Here is a 10057-nt window from a genome sequence, read left to right as displayed (position 1 = left end):
TATAATTATTAAGAAATAGCAGATAGAGAAAAGTCTAGAAGCAAAGGTTTGCATTAATTAACAATGTGTTCATTGGAATGATAGTATAGTGGTAGGATATTTGCCTCACTTGAGGTTGACCCATTTCGTCTGGTCCCCTGAGGCCACCAGGCTTGATCCCTGAATACAGAGCAAGGAGTAAACCCTGAACACAGCTGGGAGTGGCCCCAAATAAAACAAAAACAAACCAAAAGAATGCAAGTCATATATAGAAATAATCGATTTCAACTGTCATTTTAGTATTTTTTCCTTTTCTACATATATGTTGTTTATTTTTGTTTGTTTGTTTGTTTTTGGGATGATACCTAGCGGTTCTTAGTGGTTACTTTTTGCTCTATGCTTGAAGTCTGCTTTCCTGACTTTGCTCTGGAATGTGGTGGTTTCTCCATACGAAGCCCATGCTTAGCTATCGAGTTATATTCTCATGCCTCAGTTGTTTTGGTTTTATAAAATAAAATAATTGAAATGAAGTTATTCACAAATAGTTGTGATAAGGTTTTCAAACTAAAACATTATTACATAATTATTCCAAAGGAATTTCTCAGAGATAAATTGGAAATAACCCCATAGTCAATAGAATAAAGTATTCTTCTTGATCCCTATAATAAGATTCATTCTCTGCCATCATTATTCACTTCTTCATTAGAGTTGAAGGAGTCATGATAATTAATGTTCACAAAAGTTAAATCTTGAAATTAGAATAAGAAAGCAGGCTGAGGCATCAACTTAATTGCCTTTGCTTAAATCCATTCTTCCTTCCACAGTTTGACTGTAATGTGTGGTTGGTTCTCAACAGCCTGTACTATATAATACACCATGTAAGGACAGGGCTTCACATTTTTGTTAGGATGAATTTGTCCAAATGCCTAATACTGTGCCTAAAACTAACAATATTCAGTAAATATTATAGAGTGAGTTGATTGTGCTCTATAGAACAATATTAAATGGTCCATTATTTGGTAGGAAAGATTTTTAATGTTTAAATTTAATGCTTAAATCCATTCTTCCTTCCACAGTTTGACTGTAATGTGTGGTTGGTTCTCAACAGCCTGTACTATATAATACACCATGTAAGGACAGGGCTTCACATTTTTGTTAGGATGAATTTGTCCAAATGCCTAATACTGTGCCTAAAACTAACAATATTCAGTAAATATTATAGAGTGAGTTGATTGTGCTCTATAGAACAATATTAAATGGTCCATTATTTGGTAGGAAAGATTTTTAATGTTATAGATATTTTCCCATTGCCTTTTTTTTTTTTTTTTTTTTGGTTTTTGGTTTTTGGGCCACATCTGGTAATGCTCAGACATTACTCCTGCCTATGTGCTTAGAAATTGCTCCTGGCTTGGGGGACCACCATATGGGACACCAAGATTCAAACCACCATCCATCCTGAATAGGCAGCATGCAAAGAAAACACGCCCTACCACTGTGTTCTGGCCCCTTTCCCATTGCATTTAATCTGACAAGATATCTGATTTCTCAAAAGAATAATGTCTTTCTAAATGTTGGTGCCATGTTTTCACTCAACTTTTTCTTTGGGTAAAGAAAATTATCTACTCAAAAATGAATAATTGGAGAAATAAATTATATTTTAGACAAAAGATATAGTTTCATAGGAAAAATTAAGAAAAAAATCTTGTGATGAATAATAATATATATTTTTCAGTTCCTTATATATCTCAAATACATGTATATTCACAGTAAATTTTTTATAATATTATGCTGTACTATCTAATTTTCAATGAAATTGGCATGAAATATATGGTTTGCCTAGTTTTCATAGTTTTTTTTATTCAGAAACTAGAGTCTCCTTTTTTTTTTTGATAGAAATTACCAGGTAAATATAGAATATATACAATTTTGTAATTTTTATACAAATCATATCTCCTTTTATAAATATTTTCAAAGACACCTCTTGTCTTGACAATGCAAAAGATCTTAACACAGAAGAACATGAAATCTAGTTATAGTGTTAATATTAAATTCACCAGATATTGGCATGCATGTTCATATTTAATTGGTTCTATAGCCAAAAGTAATCACTGAATTTAGAGTTTCACATAATATTTTACTAAAAACAGTCATTTTCTGAGTAGCAAAAAGATGAAACTTTGACTTTCTCAAGATTAATTTACCTATGTTTCATACTTTAATGCAAAAAAAAATGAAAAACTATGAAAAAATGTGGAATGAAAAATAATTGACTTTTTCCTTTCAGATGCTATTTTGGACAAATATTTGGTTTTCATCCATGCTATGTGATTGACAAAGATTTAATTAATAATTTTCTAATAAAGTCACTTGTCAGTTCACTGAATATTAACATTCATTTCTTAAAATATTTATTTAAAATGGCACAATTTAATAGTTAAGCTTATATAAAGATGCACTTTTTATTTAAGGCAACAGAAGAAAAGAATCAAGTTGATGTTGAAAAGGCATAAATGTTAAATGAACAATGGCCTGTTGGGTGATATTAAATTTTTATCTTATTTAAAGAACTAACCCAATCCATATTTTCAGAGTCACATCATATATTGAGGTCAAAGACAATCTAAGAGTCTGAAAAACTTGAAGTAAGTCTTGTGGTGTAAAAGGAAGAATGTTGAAGATATGGAGCATTTGAATAACCAATGGTCAGGGCAGTAGCTGAACAGGAGAGAACAGACTGAACCCTTCTGTACCATCTGTAGCAATACTAACACATTCTAGGTGCATCACAATAGCTATGGTTACTATGATCCCTATATTTCCAGGAGGTTATTTTTATTCATTCATTTAGTGACATACAATCTTAGGAGGTTTGTGGCCCCTCCCCCCCTTTTCTAGCCACTCCTGGCTGCACTCAGTGGTTACTCCTGGCTCTGCACTCAGAAATCGCACCTGGCAGACTTGGGGGACCATATGGGATGCCTGAACTGAACCCAGATCTACTGCGTGCAAGGCAAACACCCTATCGCTGTGCTATTGCTCTGGCCCCCAATGGTTCCCATTTTATAGGTGAAGATTCTAAAGCAGAGAAGGACTTTAAAACTCTTCACCATGATAGTTGTCAGTGTAGCTATTTCTCTAATTGAACTCACCACTCTCATGGTGCTGAAAAAAAATTAATTAAAAAGATTAAAAATTAAATTTATTAAAAACTTAAATATCTCTTATTAGTTTCCAGTAAAAAACAAAAATTTTTCTCCAAAAATATGTAGTGTGCTTTTTGAGAACACTCATATTAATATCTGGGTTTGTCACTTAAGTATTTTATCTTTTTTTATTTAGTAACATATGACATGAAATTTGCTATGAGAGAAGCTGCTGCTTGCAATTGGAAAGGTTAGATCTAGTATATAAATGAACAGTATAGGTAATAATATTATAGATAATATTAGATATATTTATTTTAATTAATATTTATATATTATATGTTATCTATATTACTGTATTTTCCTACGTATAAGACGACTTTTGAAACAAAAAAAAGTCAACCAAAATCGGGGGTCGTCTTATACGCCGAGTATATCCCAAAAAATGTTTCAATATGCCACTAACGAAACAAACAAACAAACAAACAAAATCAGGCCGCAGAGTTTCCAAATCTCTTTCTTGGGGGCTCCCAAACAATACTCAGGAGATCTGGGGGCCACTTCTGGCAAAACCCAGCTAACCGTGTTGGTGGTTAAGTGCTAGGGTCCAAGGATGGGGTGTTGTTTGGTTCATGTAGTGGGGGAGATTAACTGACGCCATCAGGGAATTGCCAGAAAAGGTGCCTATGATAAGGGACCAATCACTGCAAGGCTGCTCGGACCGCCTCTGACTCAGCCAATCCAAGCAGGCTTTTTAGGCATGCAAATTAGACAATGTTCTGGACCCGAATCTACACTGTAAAAAGCCTGCTCCGATTGGCTAGAGTCAGAGAGGAAGTCTATTCCTGTATAACCTTTGAACCTTTGCTTGTTGTGATTGGCTCACTGTGGTACATACAGTTGCAGCACAGGAAGGTTCTGTCTGATACAGTGAATATAGGCCTAAACCTATGTTTTAACTGCAAAATTAGGGGGTCATCTTATACGCCCAGTCGTCTTATATGCCAGAAAATACAGTATAGGTTTATATAGATACAATATTTATTATTTATATATTGTAAATATAATATTTATATAATTATATATTTATATTATCTCAAATATAGTATGTAACATATAATACATTATCTATTATAGACACATAATAGATAATAGATATTATCTATATATCTATAATATAGATTACAATATAAATAATGTAGATCTAATCAATTTATTATCAGAATTTATAATTGTAGTAATTATTAAAATGTGTCAAGTTTCCTACAAATAGTCAAATGTTTTAATAAATATTAATATATGTCACCACTTATGATTATTTTAGTTTGTTTATCTGAACTATTTCCTCATTATTTAAATTCAAGATTGCCAACCTTTTTCTATAAAACACTCTTTTTAGTATGTACTGAAGACTTATCTCTGACTCAGTTATTCAACTCTAGTACTAAGAGACCACACTATGATGCATGCAAATGAGTGTTTCCTATCAAAACTTTGTATGACAGAGATGACACTAATGAAGCTCAAAGGGAATAGTTTGCTCAGCAGTGACTTAGATAATATTATTGGTTTAACATGATAAAGACAGGGATGTTATATTTAAATCTTGTAATTATCGATGACAACTAATATGCTAACGCAAGCACAAAACCCTACCCTTTGCCTCTACTGTACTTAGGTCATGTAGTTAACCTATATCCAGCCTCACAGTTTCTCTGTCAGGTTGATTTAGAAGATTCGGTTCCAATTGTAACAATTCCAAAGACTTAACCATTAAACACATGCTATGTTTGTAGGTTCTCAAGTGAGCAAAGTTGCATCAGAATTAATAATTCAATGAACAAAAGCTACTTCCATTTTTGCTTCCTTGGTAGCTATTTTTTTTTTATTTGTACATAAGGCATCTGGAAGATAGAGATTTTTTTACACATTGTCAAGAACCACTTTGGAAAATGTGATTCTCTGTAGAAGCACATTCTGGTGAAGTCTTTTTACTAGTGAACTGACAGCTTGACTGCAGAGCAGATGATCCTAATTCAGAGAAAGTTTTCATTAAGAAAGAAACATGGATGTGTATGCAGTGCTGTATGCAAAGCCTGTTTATTAGTGAATATCAAGGGTGAAGAAAGAAATCTTATAAGTGCTTTTATGGTTATGGATAAAAATCCAAGACGATATTGAGAATATATAGAGCAAAATTCTGCATGCTTTAATATGTATCGATATTTTTTATAAAAACGTATTCATATTTTTGCCTTCAAAACAGATGAAATTTTGATTTTGTTTTATTTTTTGTTTTGTTTTGATGCCACATTACAGTGCTCAGGGTTTCTCTTGGCTCTGCACACTGGGTTCACTTTTGGTGGGGCATTGTGACCATATGGGTGGCAGGGACCAGATTTAGATGGCCTAAGCAAGCCAAGAACTCTGCCCATTGTACATCTCTGTGGCCCTCAAATTGCGGTGTCCTGAAGCCCCCCCAGGGGGGACCCGGCCAGCAGGAATTAGCTGGGAAGGCTTCTCAGACAACCGCACTCCTATTTTGCTGAGTAGAAGAGCAACCACACCTGTAAAAAATCTGAGAGAGGTTAATAATAAAGACCCAAGGCAATGTCTCACTGCTCAAGGGCAACTTTATTTGGCTACAGCTCCTTCTTATATAGAGAAGGAGAAGGGGGCAGTACAAGGGTGATGTCAATCACACTTTTGGCATGAAAATTACTTCATTATTCCAAATAAGGCAAGTGGGCAATACTTCTTGCAGTATCCATGGAAACATCTTGTGACCTTCTAGCTGCATTCCTAATTGCTTGACTATCAGGAGGTGGTGCAAGATGTGCTTGCCTCAGTGATCTTGAACAGACAATGTAGCATATACACAATAATGAATGTCTTGTAAACTCAGGGATATGGTTAAGGGAGTAAGGCCTCTTTTCTGGGAATGGTACTGGGCTGTGTTGCTCTCCTCCGGGCTAAAAGATTAATTATACTTTGCAGCTGCATTTTCCTTTCTCTTTGGCCCAAGAACTTACAGCAAGACTGCATGTAGCCTTTAGGTGAAAGGCTGGATTATGGCAGAAAGAATAGCAAAATGGCCTCAAACAAGTCAGTCCCCAACATCTCCCCCTTTCTCTTCTAATAAAAGAAGGAAAGTCGTGAGCGGGTGGAAGAACCGTGTCTTAGGCTACAAGGTTTGACCAGGTCGGACACGGCCAAAGCCGCATTTAAAAGGTGGCTACAAGCGCCGTGGGTGTGCACAGAGATCCGAATTATGTGTTGTAGCCTTTTAGGGCCGTGTCCTAACTGGGACCTTGCTAATCCCGTCGTAGGTGTCTCCACAGCCGAGAGCACAAGTACCGGAGCGAGCTCCGTTTGTTAGCTATGCGCTTTATCTCCTGAAAACTTAGTGGCTGGAAGGGCGGCTTGGTGACAATAGCCAAGTTTTCACAGGAGTTACGCGGGGTTAGACGCTGGTAGTTAACCTGAATAGAGGATTTTGCCTTTTCATCTACCTGGTTTTTAATAAAGGCAGTAATTTTGCGGAAAATCCATGGGCCAAGAGAAAAGAGCAGCATGAGGCTAATAAGAGGGCCCAAAATAGTGGACAGTAATGTATGTATCCAAGGAGAAGAGAAAAACCAACCCTGTTACCAACCTTGTTCTTGGTCAAAACGTTTCTGGAACTTCTTCATACCGTTACCAATACGTAGAACACTATCCCTAACTAATCCAGATTTGTCTTTAAATACACAGCATAGTTCTTTAAGGGCCACACAGACTCCCCCTGAGGGGGAAAAGGCCTTACATTCCAGGAGATGTGTTTTCTTCTATGACTATATCTTAAAAAATGAGATTGTCTCCCTGGGCCTAGAAATCAACTTATAAGTAACTTAACCTGATGCTCTCAAATAGACACTTTATCAAGAACTGCTTGTCTATTTAGAACTGGGTGATAGTTTTCTGTCCATTTATTCCCCCACTGCTTTTAAAGGGGAAGGAAATATTCCAGGTCAGAACTACATAAAAATGTAGTTTATTAGTGCTAAGGGCAAAATATAAAGTACGACGATTTTGAAGAACTACATCAGCAAGGGAACTAACAGTATCGTAGGGGTTGAGGAGAGAAGCTAAGCTAACAGTGTTCATAATATGGGTCTGTGAGGGCTAGAGCAGAGGCATTTATAATATTTAAAATAACTTGAGAGGAGGAGGATGGGCCAGACGGCAGAGTTCGTAGCTCACAACCTGCACAACAGTGAGTTAATGACGCTGAGGCTGAACTTTCCAGAGAAGAAGTTTAGAGTTATTGGTGTAGATAGGAGGTTCAAACGTTGTGATGCTTTCGTAAAACGGCGAAACCGGTGAATTGCAGATTCAACAGTGTTCATAGCTGGTGTTGGAGAGCGCTTGGGCAGAGGCATTGACCATTTGCAGGATGAGGTTTAAGGTGGAAACCGGACCAACAGGTTTGATGGTTATTTTAGGCATTAACAAAGCTAAAACATAATAATCATGATAAGCAAGAAACATTTCAGTAACAATATGGGGAGAAAATCTAGTGGAGCAAACAAAATAAGTGGAGTTGGGGGCTTCAATGAAGATGGAAGAGTTGTTAACAATAATGGTTTGATTGCAAATGTTTGATTGTTGAACAGGCAGGCACATATATGGTTTGAGTAAGCAAAGTTCCACGACCGTGACTTGTTTGCTATGGAGGTTGTTGGTGGCAGTGGTGGGCATCCAAGGCAGCTAGGCAGAGTGCTTAATTTAGCATTGTCAAAGGTGGAGTCCGTCAGAAACAGGTTTGCAGGAAAGGTGGCTGGCAGGAGGGGTGACAGGCTTTTTTGAAGTGGATGAAGACAGGACTGTGGAAGGCTGCGGAAATTTTTTGTTAGACTTCAGCATTTAAAAAATTTTTATAATTAACAATCGCCAATTTATCAAAAACTTTTAAACTGAACATAAATGATTTTTGTTAAACTTTTTAGTTATTATTTTAAAGCTAGATGCTATTTTTTAGCTATAAATACATATTCTATAGGCCTGAACTTACACATAGCAGGAAAGTTGGGTGACTGCAAAGTCCAGAAATTCTCCAGGGAAAAGTTATCCCCGATGGCCATTGAGAAATCTGGGGTTTGCCATCTCCCACACCTTCCGCTATGTTCTTAGAAGGACAAAGCTAGCTTAATACATAATTTTTAACACATGATTTTTAGTTGCAAGATGCCAGTTTGTGAACTGACCAGACTGAACCAGGTTGAAAAAATTAATTGAAATTTGAAAAATAAATAAGGCTTGAAAATTGTATTATTATAAAATGTAGAGATAACAAATAAACAGACAAAACAAAACAACACTAAACACAACATTTTACACTTGTGGCCACTTTCATTCATCACAACAGACACATAAACAGACAAAAGGATTGATTTAAGACTTATTTATAAAAAATTGACAAGCGCTTTTAAATATTTAGCTAGCATGTTTGTGAGAAGAAAAAAAAATTTTGTAGAAAAACTTTTTTAGTTTTGAGAAGTACTTAATGTAGATGGAGTGGAACTTTGCTGAAAATAAATTTTAAGGTTTAGATTTAACACAAAACATTTTTAAAACAATTTTAATTTGAAGTTTAAAACATTAAGTAAAATGGTTAATAAGCAGTAAAAAATTTTTAAGTAAAATGGTTAATGAGCACTGTAGAAGGAGTCTTCACTCTGAAGTATGAAATCATTTGCTGTAAATGAATAGGTTTTCTTTAAATTGGTTTTGCAGTAGAACAGTAAGACAGCTGCAATAAAGTGTTAAAATTTTTATGATTAAACACAATAGCATGAACTATGATTATTAAAGGTATAAAAACTGATTTTAAAAAACAAACAACTGTTTTTACTATGAAGACTTTAAGTGAATAATTTGTAAAAAATATTATATACTAAATTAACTAAATGCTTAGATTATTATAAAATATAGTTAAAGACATTGGATACATTTACACACCTAGAACTTAAGACTAAAATTATGTTTAATACTAGTTAATTTGCTTATAAAGTTTAGTTACTTTTATATATTACTTATAAAATTATATATAATATATTTTTTCATTTATATTATTTTTTCACTGCGACACAAATATACAGATTTATATAATGTGCTGATATTTTGAATGCACTTAAAATAATAGTTCTTTCAATGCAGAAATAAAGAACAACCATTGCTGTAGCACAAAGTTAAAACTAAGGGTATTATAAAGCACACTTAGGTGTTTACTGTGCATTAAATTAACTATATTGTTTAAAAAGGCTAACTACATTATTTTTCACATAATTTGGTAAATACTTTAAAAATTAAAATAAAACTTTTAATAGAAATATAAGACTTAAATTTAACACTTTTGTGTTCGTTTGGATTTTAAAACACAAAGAAGTTTTTCTTTTACCAACATTTTGTTATCTGTAAAGTGACAGAATTATGACCTTGCTCTAAAATTTTCTGAGAGGCATGAAAAAAAAAAGTTTATTGCTCTTATGTTCCTGTTGCTTTTTAATGTTTTAATAATTACTTTACACTACTTAATGCACTAAACCTAATAACACATATTTGACGAAGTGTAGGGCTGACAAGGTGAAGCAGAGTTTTTCACTGATAACTTGGGGAGGGGCTAGCACAGTTAACAGCAGGAAGGTTAGAGGCAAATTATTTACAGTTAGCAGGGTGTAATGATATATAGGGAAAAAAAGCAATCTTTTAAGATTAATTACTAATTTATTGGAATTAGAGGGAATGGCAACTGAAGAGGGGAATTTGGGTTGCAAAAGCACTATGGGGATCATGGTTTTATTAATTGATTTGAGAATATGCAAGAGATGCTACTTTTCAGATTTCTTTTGAATAACAAAGATTGGGTATTTCAAGGTGAATTGGAAGGCTTAAGG

At 34.5% G+C, this 10057-nt stretch overlaps 1 non-coding gene across 1 annotated transcript; it reads right to left on the bottom strand.

Moving 5' to 3' along the window:
• Nucleotides 1-9269: 9269 nt before the first annotated feature.
• On the bottom strand, nucleotides 9270-9399 carry LOC126025417 (small nucleolar RNA SNORA22). Its single transcript, XR_007501424.1, has one exon. It is a non-coding gene; the product is annotated as a small nucleolar RNA SNORA22 (small nucleolar RNA).
• Between the last annotated feature and the right edge of the window lie 658 nt (nucleotides 9400-10057).

This window comes from Suncus etruscus, chromosome 12 (genome assembly GCF_024139225.1).
Source record: "Suncus etruscus isolate mSunEtr1 chromosome 12, mSunEtr1.pri.cur, whole genome shotgun sequence".
Taxonomy (NCBI): Eukaryota; Metazoa; Chordata; class Mammalia; order Eulipotyphla; family Soricidae; genus Suncus; species Suncus etruscus.
The sequence above is the reverse complement of the archived record's forward strand: the minus strand, read 5'-3'. Positions and strand labels throughout refer to the sequence as shown.